This window comes from Agelaius tricolor, unplaced genomic scaffold (assembly GCF_023055355.1).
Source record: "Agelaius tricolor isolate 1412-34295 unplaced genomic scaffold, bAgeTri1.0.p SCAF_5, whole genome shotgun sequence".
NCBI lineage: Eukaryota > Metazoa > Chordata > Aves > Passeriformes > Icteridae > Agelaius > Agelaius tricolor.
The window spans coordinates 25,937,825-25,960,426 of NW_027269265.1; positions in this window are offsets into that span (position 1 = coordinate 25,937,825).

Sequence of the window (22,602 nt, forward strand, 5' to 3'; positions counted from 1 at the left end):
TAAAAATCCAACAAAGGAAGTATTACTGTACAGATAGGCTAGTGATGTTAATAATAAATACACTGAGTGCAGATCACCATTCAGGTCACTATTTTACTGTTATTTTTTTCCTGCCTTCAGGAATAGAAGATTATTTCAAGAAGCTTTTAAAATAATTTTCTTTATTTCTTTCTCTTATCACATAGGGCTAGTCTACACACAATTTGATACCAAGAGCCTTGAAAGTATTTTGGTGTTAAGTCTGCTCATAGATTGGTCTTTCCACTTAGCTTTGAAGTCTTGCCTATCCAAAGAAAATCACTACTGGTGGCCTGTGAGCAATCTATGCAGTTGAGCTGGTAATGAACACAACTTGTCTGCAAGTGCCAACCAGGATAAACCATCTTTTGCTCCTTGCAGGAATTGTGGCTGAAATACAGTTAAATACAGAGATTTCTTAGTACAGACTTTACAAGCTTTGTTTTCTAACTGCAGACCTTTGAGGGTGCTCTGCATTTCCCATGAGTGTTGCCTTCTGCTTCCTCTCGTGTTGTTTGAGAAGCAGGATGGTCTCCAAAGCCCTTGGGTCCTTCCAGGCTACACCAGTGGCAGGCTGGGATGGGAGGTGATGCTCCTGGCTCAACAGGGGGACATCCCACAGCTGGTAAGAACCACGTTCCCTTGAGACTGCACGCGTGTTGTTTGGGTGATCCATTTTCTAAGGTTGCTCTGGCAACCCAGGTATGCACGAACAAAAAATATGGTTATTTCTTGTTAGACATATTTGGTTGCCTTGGTAACAAGAATAATTCATCTGAAATGCAACTGGATAGGATAATTGATATATTTTGTGGAATGCCTACAGGCAATAATAAGGATTTGTCTGCCACCAACGGTTCCAGACTTCAGAAAAAATAAGGTTAGGCTCTCAAACAGGAACAAGTGTGTTTTCTATGAATCTGGATGTAAAGGTAATACTGTTCTTCCTCATGCCTCTGAGGGATCCTTGATGGACTTTTCTGCAACTTTAGTGCAGATCAAACTGCATCTATGATTTCTTTTGAATATTTATTTTACACAATCCAAAGAGTTTAGAAAACCTCTGAAGTAATGAGCTCCCACTATTGTTTTGTTTCTTTGTTCTATGAATGAAATGCCTTGCAGCAATCTTGGAGGCTCCTGTACAGGAAATTCATATTGACACTGATGACCCATTATTACAGATACTAATGACTGACTACCAGGCCTTAAAGGCATTAAAGTCCCTGGTTGCTAAGCTGGCTCACTGTACTCCAGTCTTCATGGAAAATTTATGAATCTTGTTCATCCAGTATTTGATGTTTACTTAAATGGCCTTAAGTTTTCAATACCTTGTTAAGTGTCTTCCAGCCCCTGTGCAGGACACAGTAGGACCTACTGCCCAGTGAATGAGAGGTTAAAATCTCATCCCTGTTCATCTCCTTCTGCACAAAGGCTGGCAGGAAGGGGTGTAAGAATTGCATGGGGAAACAGATGGGAAGAGTGCCTGTGGGAAGACTGAACAGACAACCCTGGGGTCCTGAGACTTGCTGGGTACATGCTGGAGCACAGCTCTATCTGACTTCATAGCTGCTTGATTTTCTTCTTGTAACACTAACCTTTTCAGAGGGATGATTTTCCTGCTAAGCTGTTCTGCCCTAGGCTTTTTTCTCTCACTTGACTCAAGAGTCTGTCCTCCCATGACTGGTGTCTTGTCATCAACCAGTAACTTCTTCTGCTCCCAAACAAGATATAAAGCTGGCAACTAACTTAAATGAGGAATGTTCAGCCTGGTTTTAAGGCTGCTTTTGTGAATTCATCAGAAGCTTGACAGTTTAATAGCATTTCTGGAATATAATCTCAATTTTCACTGACATTTTATTAATTTCACCTTTTTCATTCTGGATTTGGAATCTGATACCAAAAATCTCTCTATTTATTTAAAACTAGCTCTGAATCAGGTAGAGCTCAGAAAGATATCTGCTTTCCTGGAGAGGAAAACTATAACTTAAAGTTTCCCAGGAATATAAATTCCAGCAGTGACAGATCACAAGGTCAGTATGATTAGAAAAAGGAAGTATTTACTTTATTATAGCAAGGCACCAAATGGTGTATGCCTTCACCTTGAGGACCCTAGAAAGAAAATGTTTCCAGAAAAAGAAAGCTAGAGCCCTAATGAAAGTAGAAATACCTTTCATTCCCTCAAGACACTGTTTATTGTGTTAGTATACAATCCATCAATGCAGTAAATAGAGTCAATAAATAAGGTAGTTGTCTAACATACTTCAAGATTTTGTGCTAAGGGAAATATGATTCTCTTTCTAGCACAAGATCTTCCTTTAGCCAGAGACAAGGACAGCCTGAATGGATAATGTCTGTACTTGAATCCTTATAATGCAATTTGCAACGGGTCAGCCATTGAAAATCCTTCTAAATTTATCTGTGCTGTGCTGTAAACTACATGAGCCTGCAAACTTTTGACTTTTAGAATTCACACATAACTTTTCAAGCCATGCAAATAGGTAATATTCATTCCTTTTTCAAAGAAAATGTTCAGTTCATTCTGGTTGAATAATTACAAGTATTAGCTCCATAAAGAAAAGGGATAAAAAGAAGTAGCTCAATTAAGGAATTCTAATACTAATGCAGAAGATGGTGTTAGGTTAGCTCTTGTTCACCTCTCTATTATTGTATCTGATCTATTGCAATCTTTTTATCCTGCAATAAATAAGCATCTTAGGCTTCAATTTTCCTGCAGAATAAAAATGCTTTTTTTTTTTTTAGTTGAGATAATCTCAGCCTAAAAATACTCAGGATTTTCCTTGTTTTATTTGGCCATGGGCAATCTCTATGGAAGTTTCCCTTGACTATTTGCTTGGGAATGAAAACTGGGGCATCTTATCATACAGAAAACATACCCTGAGAAATTACATCATGCTTGCCTAAAGCTGAAAAGTACTGTTCTTCCTCCTCCTTTGGCAATTTCAGAAGAGTTACTGACATCCAAACAGCTGTCCAGCTGCCACAGGATGCCACAGGACAGAATCATTTAAAGCTCATTAGCACTAGCCCAAATTTCAGTTATATCTTAGAAAACATTTGACATACTGTGACAAGCTCCTTCACTATGTGTTTGGTAAATTGTAATTTGTAAATGGACAATTTTAACACTACTTTCAGTTTGTTCTTTCTCTAAAAGGGCATGTAATAGATAATGCTGGGGTGTGTGGTATGCTAACATACTTGTTATTTTGTGATTATCTTCCCCATCCAATATATTTGAGAACGATAACAAATTTCTGTAACAGCCTCTTACATAGTATGGGATTTCCTGGGAAGTTGGTAAGGCTGAAGCTTACAGAAACTTACAGCTTCTTCAAAGATGAATAGTAAAACAGTTATTTTGAAGTTTGGTTGTACTGTCTGCCTTTCTTATTTCTCACAGTGGAAAAAGCCCCTGACACTCTATGGGGATTCTCTTCAAAGAAAGTGGAACATGATTCACACATGAAATTGTAGCCTTCATTGAATTATTAAAAGTCTGCTGCTTTCTGGCAGCAGGGTCAGAAATCTTCAGTCCTACTCCATATTTTACCTTTCTAGGCTTTCTGTCTCTTACTATCTGCAGCTGACAAAATTCAGTACAGTCTCTGAAAGGACTCCTGAGCACTGTTATTGTTTTCTTTGTTTGCCTTGGAGATGTTGTAAAAGGAGAAAGAGGGACAAAATTTAAAAAATTACTAAAACAAGTCAAAGGTGGCAATTTGAAATGAGAAACTCCTTGACTCTTTTCCAAACACCTTTCAGTGTTTCCATCTTCCCTCTATAGTTTCCCACTCTGCAGGAGCTGTACATTTCTTTAGGATCGAGAGAATGGTGTTTATTATTTAATGGGAACTGGTTTCTGTGCATTAGAGATAGAAGGAATTCCTTGCACTAGAAGGATCTTTTCTACAACACTGCAGAGCAAGAAGTGTAGAAAACATCCTGCCTGTAGTTTGCCTGCTTCTGGAAGGTCAGTTCTGTTTAGAAAGGATATACAGTGTGATGAAATGACAGCCATACTAACCTTATAATTAGGAATGTTGCTCTGGAGGGGAACTTCTGAATCACTGGAAATGCTATAGCCAGTCAACCAGGTCACGTAAACTCTTCCAACAGCTGGTTGAGTTCTGTTTGAATCTAGCTTTGTAGTTTTTTATTCCTGCTGAAAGGCTGTGCTGGGGCCTTCCTGCTTTCAAGGCTAGAGGGGTGATCCTCTATCACAGCTGACTTCTTATGTGTTGTTTTGAAATTTATTGCTAGTTGATTCAGCCTGGTTTTGTGCTAATTTTTTTTTCATGGCTTCTTTTTCTTTGTTTTTTCTCTTTTCCCCCTGCTGCCTAACTGTTTTATAGACAGTGTCCCTCTCAGTTATCAACGTGTTGGGCAAAAAAAGTCATCTCTCAGGCAAAATGTGTGCTGCTCCATAGGGTATCTGCTGTGTATTTCCCTTCTCTGTTCAAGCTGGGGAACCAGTCGCAGGATGTCTTCCCTCTACCTCTCCTCTGAGTTTCCTTCCCATGGAAACTGGGGCGTAAGGGAGAAAGAGGGCAGCAAGGTCTAATGTGGCCTTGTCCTCATGTGGAACTGAGACATGAAGGGAAAGACCTTACAAGCTAAAGACATGAAGCATGCTTTGAGGTCCTGCAGTAGAACTGCAGCTTGATTTTCTTTGAACAGCTTGAGTGATAAGGGGATGGTGAAACTAATATATAGCACTGGCTCTATCTGGAGTTCATGTTCTTCAGACACAGAATGGATCAGCTAGATATCACTAGTGCTTTGTGATTTTAATAATTATTTGCATCTCTCAAAAATCTTGCCTAATAGAATCCTCATCTGCAATCTGACTCTTTCACGTCTGAATTATATTGGTGATTCATCATTGTTCAAGAACTTCCATCCATCTCAAGTTTTCTCCTTCTTTGGTTCTTAGCAATAGATATATTTATAGCAAGAACACTTGACCTACGTGTAGCCTTGTGCTTGGTACAAATGACATTTCCATGTGTCTCACTCCAGCTTTTAACATACTTCAACTTTTTTTCACTGATCTTCCTCTGTATTGGAACCCTTATGTTCGGAGACAACAGCAAATTTTAATGCTGCAAACACATTTTTGCACCATATCCATTTAAAAAAATACAAATCAAACTTATTTTAAGAAAATATAATGAGACATTACCTGTTAATTACCCTTCATCTCCAGGCTTCTAATTTTGCTGTAATCTCCCCTTTAGCCAGTTATTCTCCTAATTTATAATCTAATATTATATTAATCTCTAGTTTCTGACTTAATGATTTCGCTCTGATGCCACATCATTAAGTACTCTTACCAATGTCCATGTAGATTGAATCAGCTGCCTCTCCTTGGTCTTAATAATTATTTACTTTCATGTTTAGTCTTGCTTGTTCTACTTTTAATAAATGTGTGCAGCATTTCTTTCCACTTCCTTCCATGTCTTTAATTATTCTTTCTATCAAAATTTGCTCTAAAAAAATGTGTACAGCTGTGGTCGTACTAATGATCCTCTACTGTGTTTCTTCCTCTTTGCTGTCCTCTGGCTGTATGACCTCTTGGAAGATTTGGCAATAAATTCTGTGAAGCAGACCTGCAACTTCAGAAGCTATTTCTTTTTGAGGCTTGGAAGTATCCCAGGCTTTTTGCAAGTTGGAATGTATGGAGGCCTTCAGCCTCTTTCTGCTCTAACACAGTACTCGTGGTTCCTATTTTTGTTCTCTTTAGCCATTCTTCCTGTTCATCCCCACTCAATATTCCCAATATACATGAGTTAACTGACATAAAAGCACTTGGGTTTGGTCTAAACTGTAATTGTCTTTAATCTCTATCTTACTTCACCATAATTTCAGTTCCCATCTGTACTTTATTTTTATTTATATTATTGAGCTTTTCATTGATACCTTTTGGAATGTCTCTGCACGGTCTAATTCTGTTTGACTGCCAATCAAATTGCTAGCAGAATTATTCCCAGCAGGTTTTGACGTCAGTAATTTTCAGATTTTACCTCTTAAAATGTCTGTCAAAAGGAAGAACATGGCATCAAAACAGCACTTGTTTATTTCTGGTCATAAAGATACCACATCAGATCACTGAGTTTTATCTTCTTGGATGTTGTGTTGGAAGTGTTTGTGTTGGTAGTGGTTTTGGTTTGCCAATTTGAGATTTCCCAGCTAATGCACCAATTCAGTGCTGGCCAATCACCAGTGCACTCTCTAGAAAAAATTTTGTTTTTTACATGAGTGTTCACAGAGGTGTATTAGCTTTTTTTTTTCCATTACTTTTGTGAGTGCCTTCATACAAAACTACTACAAAGTGGTAATATGTTGAGTGTTTCCCTTCCCGTCCTTGAAGTTTTGGAGAATTCTTTGCATTAGCTCACAGCTTTTTTCAGAGTGTTCTCAAGCATTTTGTTGAGGGGATAGAGAGGAGGAAAATGTAATAAACAGGATTTTTTGGGGGGGTAGGTTGGTAAATGAGGGGGGTGTGTTCTTTGCCTGCTATCAATTGTGGCACAAATCACAAACCTATAAACAATTGAAAAAAAAAGTTAGTCAACTTCCTTGGTAGATTTTTGCTATATATATTCTGGTTCACTATATATTCAAAATATTTTCAAGGTAACGTATCCTGATTTTTAATGCAAAAGCCAACTAAGAAAAGGAGAAAAAAATAAGGGCATGATTTTTTCTTAAATCACAGCTAAAGCAAGCTTGACAGACTAGTCATTGTTTGAGGTGGAGGGAACAGGAGGAAGAAAGACATGACAGTCCTAAGGCTACCTGATCAGTTTGGGAACAAAAGCTCTTACCTGGTCTCAATCCTTCATGCTCTAGTTTGGGACATTGAAGACTTTATGAAATGGCAAATTTTCCCAGGATAAGAAAATTTTCTGCTCAGTTCCAGTTATCTTGTTTGCACCTCTTTCCAAGCTTTATAATTAACACTGAGTTAATTTTGAGGCTATGGCTCTTTGTTTTACGTCTGTTACCTAAGAACAAATGCTGGTTTTGGTTGAGGTTGAGTTAATTTTCATCACAGTAGCCAGTGGGGGGCTGTGCTTTGGATTTGTTCTGGAACAGTGTTGGTAGTTCAGGGATGTTTTTGTTACAGCTGAACAGTGCTTACACAGAGTCAATGCCTTTTTTGCTTCTCACCCCATCCAGCAGTGAGAAGGGTGGGGATGCACAAAAGGTTGGAAGGGGATGCAGCTGGGACAGCTGACCCCAGGAATATTCCATTATTCCATACCATGGGGCATCATGCTTGGCAATCGGGCTGTGGGGGGAAGGCTGTCTGGAGACCACTGCTCAGGGACTGGGTGCACACTGGTTGGTGATGAGCAGTTGTTTCCATTTGCATCACTTGTCTGCCTTGGGGTTTATTTCTTTATCTTTGTCATTTTCTTTTTAAATAATTTTTATAATTTTCTGTTTTTATAATAATCCATTAGTTTTTTCACTATAACCTTCCAATTCCCCTCTCCCCATCCCACTGGGGGAGCAGCTGAATGGTGCTCAGCTGCCAGCTGAGGTTAGGACATGTCAGCCCTTGGCACAGTCCAGAGGGACCCATGAAGACACAAGAGGAAAAAGTTGCAATTCCTACCCAAAGACCTCAGGAATTGTAGAGGGAAGATTTCTTGAGTAATGTCTTTAAATGCAGTTTTCAGATAGATTAACACACACACATATTGGTGTGGTGCATAAATTATCACAAAGGCTTAATTTCTGCAAAAGGGCAGGTTTTAATTGATATCAATAACAGTCAAAAAACTCAGCCAAAAAGGAGCTGATGTGGGGTTCCGAGCCATGGCTGGGGTGTGAGGAGCCCCAGGAGCTGGGCAGGCTTGTTATGTCCTCAGGGCTGTGAGGGACATTGGGCCTGCTTGTGTCACCATCCTAGGCATGCTTATTTGGTTATAGCATTTGGACAGATACTGTATATTTGAAATAGAAAGTAAAATTGGGTCAATCCAGTCCTATAAATGTAATTTATGTAGTTTAGCCATCAGAATTTGATGTAGTTTCCTGACCTCAGAATGATATAGCACTAAGACTCATCTAGGTTCAGAAACTCCCATGCAAAGACTCTGATCTGTGGTAAAAGCTATTAACAATTTAAATGAAATATAATCATGATTTGGACAAAATGTCACGGAAGTATCAGTGAGACAGAAGCTCCAATTACAGAAGCCTGTATTTAATGTTGTAAGGGACTTAGAAATATGTTATTCTAAAACTGAACATAAGAGCCATATAGTTCAAACAAAATTATTTTTCCTAGCTTATAAGGATCCCAAATTTCATGAAATTCAGACCTATCTTATTATAGTTTTTGATCTTTCAAGAAAAAAGTGAAGAGAATGAGAATTCTTTTGCTTCCTCTTCTTGATACGCTTTATCTTGCTTGGCTTTGCGTTAAAACTGTGACATTCAATTAGGTGCTGAAAATGTAGTCATTGATTTGACACAGAAAGAAAAAAATATGAATAATTTCCCATAGAAATACAATTTCTGCAGCATTTCAAGACCCCACTTAATACTATAAAGCAGCGTTTTTTCTTTTGTCCCTCTCCTGCAAAGATTTTGATGGGAAAATTCCAATATTAATACCTATAAATATGGGTATTAAACTGAGCCAGAGGAGGGAGCCTCTAATTGTTCTATGAACACAATGAAAACCTGTTGAGAATAGCAGCAAAGTGAGAAACTTTTCAATTAAAGAAAAAAAGCAAGCAATCGGAGGCCTTTGTTGATTCCTATAGGTTTTAATGAAAAAGTCCTCCATCTAAGCACATTTATTGTAGCTATCCTTTCCAGTGACTCAGTGCCATGTCTTCCTGAAATCCAATCCATGAAATACTTGCAGCTGGTGCTGCAAATGCTGCCTATACTGCCAAAAACCTCTTCCTGTCTCCAGGCCCCGGCCTCCCTCCTTCCCCTGTCACAGCAGAGTAGTGCTGCTTCATTTCAACTCAGGTTTGCTTTGCTTCTCCTCTCCTTTTGTCTTCCTTTCTGCCCTTTTCCTTCTTCCAGTCCTGTCCTGATCACAGCTCCTCTTGCCTGCTCTACATGGCAGCAGGCTGGGGTGGGGAGCCTGGCAGTGGGTGCTGTTGAAGGGACAGCTGTGAGGGGGAGGCAGTGTTTTTATCAGCCCAGGTAAACAGGCATGGAAGCAATCCACAGCAGGATTGTGCTCGTGTGGCTCAGTTCACTCTGCTTTGAAGAGTGCAGACATGGTGTACTCTTCACATCCTGAAAATGATCTAATCTATAGCTGATGAGCAGCTGTTGATTCCTCTTTGAGGCTTTACCCAGTCTCCCTATGTGCTGCTAAAACCAATTTTTGAGCAAAATGTTACTTAAAATTACAAACATTGGAGTAATTCAGAATGTGTGTATACTTCCTGCCTACTGTAGCATTCTGAATCTTCAAAGTGCTACACCTATACAACCCTACATTGTGTTTCTTCTTCAGCTCCTGAGTCTGGGTACACAAAACAATATAAAATACCAAAGTCAGAAATGTCTGAAATTAGATTGCCTGTAGGTTTGAAATTGTTATCTCTGCATATGGCTTGCAGTGGTTAAATGCTTCAAACCCCTCTATTTCTTGTTCTGTTAAACAAACCACTCATAATTATCTGACCATATATAATCATGATTCATTGAGCAGCAAATGAACAGAAGCCTTCTACACACTGGCTGAAAGGACTCCTTCAGTCCTTCCTCACCACCACATGAATAACTTCCAGGAAGAATGAGCAATTACAGATTAAGCTAAAGGGTTAAAATACTTAGATTCAAAGCTGTAACAACTATTATTAAGGGACTGGCATTGAAGAGGGATTATAATCTTTACCAGTGAAGTCAGCTTTTTGCCTTCATTTTGCTCTACACTTCCCACACTGATGAGTTGTTTTTGTTTTGATTATTGATATTGTTGAATTTGTATTTGATTATTGCCTGTGGGTATGGTCAAAGCCTTAGCATGCAGTGAAAATTTTCTGCAAAGATTCCCTCCATCTGCTCCTGAACACTTTCCATTTTCTATTTGACAGGAAATATTTTCCATAGTTTCTTCTTGCATGTGAGAGATATATGATAGAAAAAACTGCTCCCAAAACTCCCAGAGGAAGTATTCATTTAACATTTCTTCATTTTGAGATTACAGGTGCCTGTTTAAGTTCTACCACATGTGGCTTTAGTTTCCTTTAGTTTCTTTGTTTTAAGAGGTACATCCAAGATGTAATGTTCAAATCCAGATCTTGGATCTTTCCAGAAATTGCAGGTCAATATTTTGCTTTATTCCATTGCTGAAACAAAATATTTTCCTGAGTAACATGTGAACAAGAACCCTAAGGATAAGATATCAAATTGATAACTTCAAAAGTATGCAATACAACTAAGTGGTAATTTTACTTAATTTTAATTTTATATATAATTAGAATTTTATATAACTATATTTTTTCCTTTATTTCATTTTTTTGCATTATATCTCAAAAAAGTCAGGTATGAGCTGGTTCTCAAATGCGAATCTCTTCTAGCTGCTGTAGATAATCAGGCTTGAGATAAAAATCATGGCACTTCTCATGTTTATCCTCTGAATCTGTCATCTGATCTTCATATGCTTAAAATTCAAAATTCAGCTCCTTCCAAAGGTCCAGTGAGATGTTCTCAGTTTGCTGCAAGTGTTACAAGCCTTTCACTGTAGGTTGATTATGATCATTTTGCTTAGCTGGTGGCAAATATCAATTAGTGCCTGCTTTTCCCTAGATGATATGGCTCTTGAATGTAAAGGAAAGGAAGGAAATAGGCATTAAAATTTCACCCTTTCCTCTTCTGAAAATACTGTCTGAACATGTTTGTGTCATACAGGCCTGAACTGCCACTGAGTTTCTCAAAACTCACTAGGATTATCTTAGCATGCTCTGCTGCAGACAAAGCTTTCCAGTGTTCAGTTCTCTCTAAAGTGTTTTCCTTCCTTGGCCCCCAGCCACAGATTAATAGTCTGTAAGCAAGCTCGCTCTCAAAAATATCAAATTTAATTGAAAAAGGAAATCAGAAAATAAAAAGTTGTCAGGCCTGGCTCCTCTGGGCCCCGCTCCTGACAGCTTTTCAGGTTTCTCTGTTTCATTGACCAGCTCAGGGCTGGAGGGTGAGGTCCTTGCTGTCCCCACTGCAGCTTCCACCTGGAGTCCATGGGGCGCATCCAGCCATGGTGACATCAGAGGGACACAGCTCGGCTCACTTCTGGCTCGCAGCCTGCACAGAGCAATAACAGGCCTTTTGTCACCTCCTTCCCCTCCCTGCTTTGCTCATAAGCTGAAGAAAAGCAATAGCATGAGCTGTCACATGGCTCAGGACAATGGGCTGCCATCTGCACCTTGTTATTTCTAGGCCCAGCAAGGTGCATCCCAAGGGGGGCTGGAATGGAAGGTGCACAGCTCTGAAAGGGTAAGTGGGCCAAAAGTTTTCCTAATAAAGCATGAAGCATTTGGTTTAGAGCCTCTGGTTTTCAGTGCTTTGTGTGAATCAAAGGGAATTGTGAAAGAGTTGGATGTCTGTCATGGCATGCTAGGAATCTGAGAAAGTGATGACCCCAGCTCACCACATAACTCTGAGAGCTGGGATGTGCCAGTCCCCCTGGTCTACAGAACTGCCTGCCTGCTCAGTTTTACTGTGTGCCTCTGAAACTGGTAGGAATGTCGAAACCACAATCCTACTCTTGTGTGAATTTACTGAAAAGCAGAACACTGAGGTTTTGGCTCCATTTCCTGCTGAGAAAAAACTGTTGAAGCAAAGCATTCTGTCTAGGAAGCAGCTGTTTATAGCTGTTGTGGACATGCACCACTCCCAAGTTCTGTATGATAGATAGCATATGCCCTCAGTTTTTTCAAAGCTTTCCAATGTTTTTCTTTGGTTTTGAATCCAGCAGACTAAAGAAATTTTGTATCTTACAGGAAGAAAATTTGTGGTTATAGTAACTTGGTGTTATGGAAATAGTACCGGGACAGGAGAGTGCCACCTCTTCAGGTGGGCATCCATCCTGCTGCTGTATTTAGATGCCAGCAGAACCCAAGTGACCCCCATTTCTGGCCTACAGGTAGAACACTGTTCTCATGTAGAAAGCAGCATAGTGTTGATTATTATCCATTCAGAGGGAGGCATTTCAGTGTTGGGGTTTTGCCTGTGATATCCGAAAGAATTCTTACCATTTCTCTTTTGTGTTTTATCTTGGAGGCAGGTAAAATGTGGCAGGGAAACATCTGCAGCCAAAAAACAGAGTGCTCAGTCCAATGCAGGTGTGTAATGAGTCCTCAGTATTCATGTGTCATAGACTTTTTCCTGCCTTCACACAATGCTACAAAATTGCAGAAGACAAATTTATAGCAGGAACCATTATTAGAACTTATTACTTGCCTGTTTACTGTTGAAGATGTTGCGCACTACAGATAAACTTCTAAAACACTAAGACTTGTGCATGTGGGGACTTTAAATAAAGAAAAGTGTCAATTTCCTTACAATAGATTTTTAAATATATTTATTTTCCAGCTCCATAATCTGATATTTGTTCTCCATAAAGAGATAAGAACACTTGACATGGATAAATGAGGTCACTCTTAAGCAATGCATTCAGAGATGTAGTTTCCATTTTCCTCATGATTTCCATGGTTTGGCTCTGCTCCCCAGGCAGGCCTGTGGGAGAGTGAAAGGCTGTATTTGTGCTGAGAACCAAAACTGGAGAGGTAGGGAGTCCTCAGCAAGTAGCCTTAGGATGCTGTCTATAGCAAGGAGACTTGCCTTGACAGGAAATGGGGGTTGTAGGATATTTTTGGCGGATGGAAGAGTGCCACAACAGAAATAAGGAGCTCACCCATGTTCTGTATTCTCCAGCTGTATGATGGAGGGCTAGGCTGCTCCCCCCAAAATACCTTTTTCCATTGGAACTGAAGGCTGTGCTGATTAATGACTGGAATAAGAGTGGGGATAATGAAGGTCTTTTCACAACTCTTGATTTACCTTGGGCTAATTACGTCACCTTCCTTATTCCTGAATTTCCTAAGTTGAAAATTGTGAACAATCATACCTGTGACTTTACGAAGTCCTTTGACCAAATTAAGCAATAAAATCTGAGTAATATCCATGAGGCTAGTCAAGGACTGCCATCCTGTAGATGTATAGTGTTTTCCTCAAGCATGCCAAACAGCTGCAGCCTGTAATGGATTGCTTTTTTTTTTTTTTTTTCATTTCCATGTCTAACATTTCTTGAAGAATAAGTAGGTTTGCAATATTCACTTTTGTTTAGCTCTGAATTTTATAGTCTCTGTAGGTGGTTATTTGGTCTTCTCTCTGACTCAAGGGTAGTACTGCTGAGTGTTGCTAGGAAAATCAGGCTTCTGCTTTTTATTTTTGTCACAACAGTTTAAAGCAGTTGATCTCCAGGTTTCTTTTGTGAGAGCAAGAATCAGACTGCGCCAGCACCACTTTTTATACAACACGTTTTCATAGCTGGAGAGAACCTGGTGCAGGCTCCTGAGAAATTCTGTGTTACCATCAAACAAAACAGTTCAGCCAGCATTCAGCCTTGGTCTCCTCATACTGGGGGGCAGTTTGTGTTTACATTAACAAAATTAGGATCACTTTTACAGAGGTTCGTTAGAAACTGCAGGAATACTATCTTCAGTAAAATAATTATCCATCTCAAAGTAGAACTAGATAGAAGTTGGAAAACAGCAAACAAATGCTACAAAAGACAAGTGAACTCAGGCTCCTGAAGAATACAATGTATTTTCAAAGTTACACTGAAGGGAACTTAGTGCCTACAGATAATTTGCAAATTGAACTATTTCATATAGTCCATGAGAACATTCTTCAGACATTTATAGAGAAAAACCAGTATGCAATCTCTTCACAGATTGGGGGAATAACTGAATAAAATTTATTTACATGACCTACCTCAAAAACTCTTTATAGATTAAGTACTCTAAAATTAATTTGCAGTCCAGCTCAATATTGTGTTGGTAAAAATCTATGATTGATTCTAAATGGAGGAAGGTAGTTACCTGAAACTAGTAATTGTTTCCTAATGAATGAGGAATGCAGCTGACTGAGACAGTGGGGCATCTCCCTAGTGTTGACCAGGTGACAGCTGTGGAAACAGATGCAGTTTCAAGGTGTCATTCCAAGAGATGGTATGGTTATGAGTTAAGGCAACATTTTGTGGTCAGCAAGTGCCCTGATACATCTGTATGTTTGGGATTGTGGGACAGTGTGAAATTGGCCTCTGAAGAAGCAAGGCTGAGTCATTAGATGTTGCTGTGGGTATGAGTTGTAAGGAGTATTTTATTTCGAGCCCTCTCAATTATCAAGCAAAAATCAATGTTTCCTTCAAGTTGCAATTAATATTGGTTTTTATCAGTGCGTTGGACACAGAATGATTTGAAATCTCTTTCAGAATTGCTGGTTACAGTAATAGCTACTTTACTAATTTTTGGAGAAATAACAAATTAACTTCTCCTGGAACTCTTTAATAAGGAAGTACAAGCTGTCTTTGAAGTACTAGCAGCCCTGCTGTTCCTGTGTTATTCTGGCACATGTAATTATCTCTCTCCAAGACTTTAGGCCATTATGTTTATCAAGCAAATCAGCAAGTAAGTCAAAGTACAACTCTAAAACTGAAGCAACCTTGTCTGCAATGCAGGAAATAGAATTCTACTGCTATTTTATGGCACATGGGGCTATCCAAAATCAATCTTCCAAATCAGATAACTTTTACCAATAGATCAACTAACAGAAATTATGGAGATAGGTAAATGTACATGAAAGTAGAGGAAAGAAGTCCCAGATTTCAAATCTAACGTGCTTCTGCTATAACAGGTTCCAGTCTGAAAAAGAAGTTTGTTGAAAGAGCTGAATGAAAACAAATCTACCATTGCTCTATAACCCAAATGGACACAGTATATACAAATCTTCAGGTATTCATAGGAGAGAAAGTGTTCTTCCTAGTAAAGTGGAACAATGAAAGTAAACAGGGATAAATTATGTTCTTCAAGAAAACTCTGAATTCTTGTCTACATGGAATGGTTTTGCCTCTTAAAAAAAGAAATTACATTTATCTAATTTTTTCCAGTGATGGCATTAATAGATTTAAAGAGTCTGTCCAATTTGTTTGTATTAGGTTAGTTCCCAAAGAATAAGAGAGAGATCTGTAGAGTCCTAGACTTTCTCAAAATACTCGTGTACCATTCTGGTTGCAACATCCATCCAATTTTGCATTCTGGGACATTTTCCATTCTTGGTTTTCTATTAGAGTCTGCTGTATTTATCAATCTCATGGTCAAATTAAAAGATTCTTTGATTCCCCTGATACCATCTCATTGTGCATGTGGTTTCAATGATTTCACCACCAATTTCATGTTGCTTGAAGGCACCACTGACCACTGTAAATCAGATAGCTGTTACTGCAAACCGGGTAAGCGTGCATGCTCTTGTAGCGTGGGTGATACTTTCCAACAAAGTATCCTTTCCCAGCATTCTAAAAGGTTTTCACACTCATATATTCTTTCTTCTTCTGGTCAAATAATATGGATGATGAACACAGGGCACAGGACTGCCTGCAAAATGACTGTAACCAGAAGAGGCTGTGGAACAGCTGGATCTGGAAGGGCCTTTGGCTGAGTGCAGGTAATCTGTGGGTGTCTGCAGCACAAGGCTAGTTCAGGTTCCCTTTAGGGAGAAGGGGTTGTCTGTCATCACCTAATTGTTGCTCCTGAGAACTGTTTGCTGGTTTCAGACCAGTTCAGTGATACTTTTTAAAGTGTGAGGGCTGTAGTCACTGGTGATAATGTTATTTAAAACAGTCCTCTCCCCTCCTTTTTCTAACACTGAGTGCTACAAAGGAGACGAAATGACAGATTTGCAGGACTGTGATTCCAGTGAGACACAGAGGTCACTGATGGGACCTGGTTACAAACTCTCCAATGTATTTAAGTGCTTAAATCCCACTGAAGCTTTCTGCGTATTTGTTCTTATGAAATTCCAGAGCATAATCTAAAATTAAACTTCTGATTTTGTCTGTAGGGGAAGTTAATTAGCAAATCTCAACTTGCCCACCAATATCGCTTTCATTTGGCATTAAGAGCAAGTTTAGCACTCAAGTCTCTTGTTGTTTTTTCATAGCAAACAGTCTCTGCTTATTATCATATTAAAGGAATGCCACTGGTTAAATCAAGCAATGAATATAAATAGCTGTATTACTGCCATCAGGCATCAGTGTTTATTTAGTGGATGTGAATCATACGTGCCTCTTTGATCTGGCTTTGAGTAAGCCAGTGCTGTTTTCATACAAAAGAGGTTATTTGCAAACAATTCAAGAGTATGTATATATTAAACATGGAACTAATCAATATGGAAGGCTCTTTGCTACTTTGATAACCCTGTATGCTGCCACAGTGTCTTTAAGTGTTTTGAATTTCTCTGTGAGTACCTGGGTCCCTGAAGACACTTACAACTCTTTTCTTTGGACTAGAGAAGATCAAGATTGAAATCTGGGCCCCACAGAAATCAGTGGCTATATCACTCTCAGGTCCCTGTGAAGGGCACATATCTGGCAGCAGGGAAGACAAAAATAATCAAGGATAACACGGATTTATTTGTGGACTGGTTTGATTACAGTGCATGCAGGAGAGTATTTGAAAGAGAAATTTGTTTGTGCACAGTCAGATAAGCAGATAGACTCAGACCCACTTGTGCTCGTTACTCTCACTGAACTTTTTATTACTTTTTGCTAAGGCAAAGATCCCGTGTTGAATTTTAAAGCTGAGCCCACATGCCTTCCCTTCAACAAACTATATGCAGACTACTGTGTGCATTGGAAAAGCAAATAATAACCTGTAGGTACTGCCAAAGTAATGTTATCACAGTCATCGTGATAAACAACTTAGAACGAGACTCATTCTGATGCCAAACATTAACCTGGGCACAATAGATGACAAGAATGGTGTTTGTTCAATCATGGGTCATGACTGACCTCAAATGCTCTCCACTGAGGGAACTGGGCATGACAAATAAGTGGTAAAATTTTAAAAATACCCAAACCGTTAGGTGATTTCTGAGTCCAAAATGAGCATCCATCCCTCCCTCACTTTGTTACTTCTACTATAATACAAGGTCATACCTAAGTTTTAGGACTAAAAGGAAAGCTGGACCCTCAAGGATTTGGGCAAATTTGGTCTTCACCGTTAAATTTGTAGCAAAGCTGGATTAGTTTTGCATGATTTGAGATTTCTTTTTATGACTTGATGTAATTTTGAATGTTAATCTTCCCTATGTTTATAGGGTGTTTGTGTTATAGGTATTGCAGAAAAGGAGTTTTAAAACAATTTGGAATTATAACTGTACTAGGAAAGCATAGTGGACCAGCGAAATATACCTTTCAGTCTTGATATTTTGTAGTCAAGTGAATTACACTTTATCTAACCTAAGGGAAAAGGTGAGAATTTTAAAGATAAGATGGTGATCACTTTGAACAGTGTAAAAGGAGAGTTTTGGCGTGTTATTTTGTAAAGACTATATGCTCTTCATTTTTTCCAACCTAAATGATTCAGTGATTCCAATCCAGAAAGGAGAAATACCAAGGCTTGGGGCAAATACAGTGACCAGATCTCACTTATTTTAAGGGATGTTCTTGATTTCAATGACTGTTACATTAGTAAATGGAAGGTGGATCAATCCACTTTTTGTTTTATTGACCCAATCAAAGCCATGTAAGTTGCACAGTTCAGCCTGAAAAACTGCAATATTTTGACACAAACTTAGCCAAAGCTTTAAGGTATGCATGGAACTGCATGCCTTAAATGAAAATCATGGCTGTGACTTCATGGTGGGAATTTAGCCTGTTTTATATATATATATATATATATATAATATATATTTATATATATTTATATTTATATATAACCTTACCTCAGACTTCTGCTTCTTGCACCTTTACCTAGCACCTTTACCAGGCATGCATGGAAGAACATTTCTAAAAAAAAGGATGAATTAATAGATATATATTTTGATATTTTGTTATCTGTGTTAGTGAACTGTTTCACTGACTGTAGAGATTACAGTATCCCAAACTGTGTAAATACCTCCTCACTCTGAAAAGTAGTCTACTGCTGTGCCTTGCAACTGAGTGTGCAGGCAGACTTTCCTGTACTATATTTGAGGAGGAGGTTATTCAAAATCAATCTATTTCTCGGGAATTTTTGACATCAATATATAGATCTACAGTTTGTTCACCTAATCAAAAGCTTTTTCAGATGAAGAAAAAAACATCAGTTTTGAGTATTTGTTTCAATCCTTATTATGGTGGATTCTTTCCAGAGCTTCCCACCATGGTACCAAATTCCAGATTACTGTCTTAATGGTCACTTTAACAAGTGAGGCTGTTACAAAAGGCACCTGCAGTCATACCCTTTTTCCTACATTGGTCTCAATGAACAAACTGGTGATATTGTGAAAGAAACCTTCAACCTTTGCCACCAGCACTGCTGACAGCCCTCCCGTGTGCTTTGGCAGCAGCTTCAGCAGGATCTCAGCTCAGAGGAACTGTGGGGTATGTGATGCAATGAGAGCACATTTGTACGTGGGCAATGAGCCTGCTCACCTTGCCCCAGTTCAGGTGCAGAGCCAAGTATTCTATAACATCATTAAACAAACAGCAGAAACTGTTGGACACACAGAGAAATATTTGCTAAATTACAGAATCTTATCAGAGGGAATGTGTTCTTGCTGTTTGTTGGTGGGACTTTCCAGGAACTGGAGATACATAGGGTCAGAAATTCCTGGCAGCTTCAGTGCAGCTGAGTGCACCCTCAGTGTCTATTTGAAACCACAGATCACATGCTCTCTTGCTCTCTCTCTCCATTCTGTTTAATTTCTCTATCAACTCTAAGCTGTGGAAAAGATACATAAATTTCATTTTGATCCATGCCTAATGTTTTTTGGCAATGCTTTTTAAAAAAAGATACATAATGCCTTGTCTCATGATGGCCAGTAGAAGTCATCCTGATCCTGTTGCAAATTAGATCCTCTTTACAAAACTTTTCCAATCCTCTCAAGAGGACCTGATTATTTAGGTGAGAATATAGATAATATGGGTTACCAGGGCCCCAGCTCTACAATATTCCATGTGTAAGGAAATAGTAAAGAAATCTCTAATAGTGTCTTGGAATCTACAGACAGAAATTCCTTCAGGAATTAACAGCTTAGTTTGACCATTTTTTTTAGTAGAATTAGCCTAGATTTCTGACATGAGAATACTCAGTAGATTTTGAACTGGCTAGCCACTTTGAATGGAGAAGTGTAGGGCTTTAAAGATTATTAAAGTCCAAGTGAGTCTTATTGATAACCCTTCAGGAGAAAATATTGCAATATGAGTCTAACAGTATTCTACACCAAAGAATCCATCTGTAGGTAGGATTTGATGAGTACCCAGGGCAAACTCTGCAGGCAAAGATTAGACACAATAAACTCCAGTCAGGAGCATCTGCACCATAGGAAGCCAAACTCAACCTTTTTTGCTGCTTGTAGAGCTCCATGTCATTACACACATAACATGTAAATATGATAGGAAGTTTGTGTGTCACTTATGCATTATGTCCCCTCATTACCAAAGCATTTCATTTCCTGGTAAGTGAACTGCTTGGTTAAAGAAGAGTTTAAAAAACTGTATTTCAAGCTGAGCACACACAACAATCATTAAATTGGCACTCAGGTCCCATCCCATAAAACATTTCTGAGTCTGGGCCTCTACACACATGCATAACTATGCCTTGCCATTTTTTATTGAAGGATTACAATCTAACCAGGTAACCAGGCCTTGCCTAAGGAGTCTATTGAGCCAGTGTAATTTTCAGATAACATAATAATGTCATATTTTATTTGGATAGCTGAATATGGAACCAATCAGTGTTGTGCAGGGTAGTTCTGTAATAAGGGCTTCTATCACTAAAATATTTGGTTCTGTTATTGCATTAATTCTCCCTAATAACCAGTGTTTTTATTATTTATTTCTGAGCGCTTTAGATACAGTTCTCAAGAAAGAATTTAATGAAAATGTCATGTTGCATGTAGGTATTTAATTAAAAAAAACCCCAAACCAGAAAGGTTTCTCATTTAATTTTTTTAAAAGGTGTATCTTTCCTCTTTTAGTTTGGTCTTGCAATTTAAGTTCTTTGTGCTTTCAGCATAAATGTGAATGTCTCTTAAATGTTTAGCATGTGTTTGCTCATGGCTTCTTGATCATCTGATTTCCTTGTATCAGCCTCTACTCTCTGCTGTGGCTTGGGTCTTGTGCCAGACTGAGGAACATTCAGAAATCTCATAATGCCTGACACTATTAGTAAATCTCCTGTGATGGATATGGTTCTGTGATTGTTCCTATCTGGTTTCTGCTCCAGTGAAGACAGAGCAGTCTTTATTTCACAAAATGATTCACATGGGAAGTAGCCTCAGTCTGCAGTTATTCAAACTTTCCTGCAGTGGTTTGCTAATATTTTATGGAAGAAAGTGCTGGGATGCTGCTGGCTGTAAGCAGTCTTGCTGGTACAGATTTTTGCACAATATTCTGAAACAAAACTAGCCCTTTTACCTTAATTAGACCTGAGCACTGCTCAAAATGCATATCTTGTTATTAAGGGATGTTCTCGCTACACTAAGCACAGACATCCCCAAAGCCTGGTCTGCTTCTGCAGGAAGAAAGCAGGGAGAGGCTCTGTCTTTGTGAGGCTGCTACTGCCTGCCTGCCAGGGTCTTCCACTGACCTGGAGCTGCCCATGCCCTCCCCCACAAGTACAGTCTCTAACCTGAAGAAAGCAGCAATTTTCAGAGTTCTGAAGGCATGGTTATTTGCCTCAGCACGATTTATATGTTTAATCTTGCAGCTGGTTCTCATGGTCATGAGCTTGAGGTCCTGAAGCCCAACTCTTTGGCTGTTGCATCTGGGTATTTAGCAGCTGTTGGGTATGTTATATAGATGCATCTGGGGTTTTTTTAACATAGGTGTGAAAATATGGGTGCTGATGAGAGTGATGAGAATTGTTCTGTCACGAGGTGTGAGGTGGAGAGAGATGCAGATAGAGTTGTCTGTTACCAACAGCTGCTTGCTGGTTTTGTCACACTTTGCAAGTGTCTCCTGATGTTGCAATGAGTAAAAAGGAAAAAAAAACCCCAAGCCCACCTGATATTCAGTTCTGCAGAATAATTATGGAAAATCTACAGGAAATTCTGTGAATGAATGAATGAATGAATGAATGAATGAATGAATGAATTTGTTTGCTGTCTTTATTGTTGTGAGAAATTGAGCTGTATTTTGCAGCTTGAGATGCCTACAGGTGTAAATCTACCTAGACCAGAGTCTGCATGGTGAATACTTAGTAGAAATGAAGGGTCACTCATGGAATGGAGGTTGGAGTTTAAGGGTAAAATGTGGGTTATGTACACATCACTCTTTCTATTTTAAATAGCTGTTTTTCTTGGGAAATAAAATTCTATTTATTTCACCATGAGGTATTCTGGGAGACAAACAAGACCAAAAGAAAAAAGTAATGGGTAAAATATTTTATGTACTTCTCATTCCTTTTTTCTTACTAATGTCTATTGTCTTTTGCTCAGTTTTTTTCCCCTTGCCCTGCTTTTTCTTGTCAGGCCAAGTTTGTTAATTTCCATTAGCATTTCCTTCAACTGATTTCCCCCCTTTTTTTAACTGAAGATACACCACAGTTGTCTCACATGACTATTTCCTTTTCCAGGCTCTGGGCTCCCTTTCTTCCGTACTGAAAGTCTATTTTGTTCTCCTCTTTCTCTCTCTCTCTCTTCCCCTGGCTCTCTCATTTACTACTTCTTCATCTTTTGATTAACATTCTAGCACTTACCTTTCATGACCTTGCTCTAACCTCCCTCCAGTGCTCTTCTCCCTGATTCCTCCATTCTTTCTTTCATCTCTGTTTTCTTCAGAGCAGCATGTTCTTTTTCTCTTACCTTTGCATCTAGGAAAAAAACGTTACAGGCAGATGCCAATTGGCTTAGTGGCTACTCACTCTTTCCTACCTGCTTTAAGGTTCCACACCATGACAGACACAGGGAGCTGGGCACTCTACCAGGAGAATCAGAGATGGGAGTAGCTCATCCCATGTGGGGATCTCCTAGTTAAACAGCAAAGAAATTTTACCCTTGCTTCACTACATTGTTTTGGTCAAGAACTTAGCTTTTCATAAACTATTTACTGTGAAGTAAACTGAATTCTGTGTCCAGCATTACTCAGTGAGAACGGGAATACAGAATCTTGTAATAAACTTCCTTTCTCAGAAACTGCCTCAAAAGGGCTTTTAGTAAGAGCAGTATGATAAATTTTGGAAGTTTAGTTCTAAGTGAATAAACTTGTTCCTGAGAGACAGGGAGAGGAGGAAGATACTTATTTTCTCACGTATCATGAAGGCACTGAAGGGAGGTAAATATCTCATGATAACCACACCCCTTGTCATACTCTAT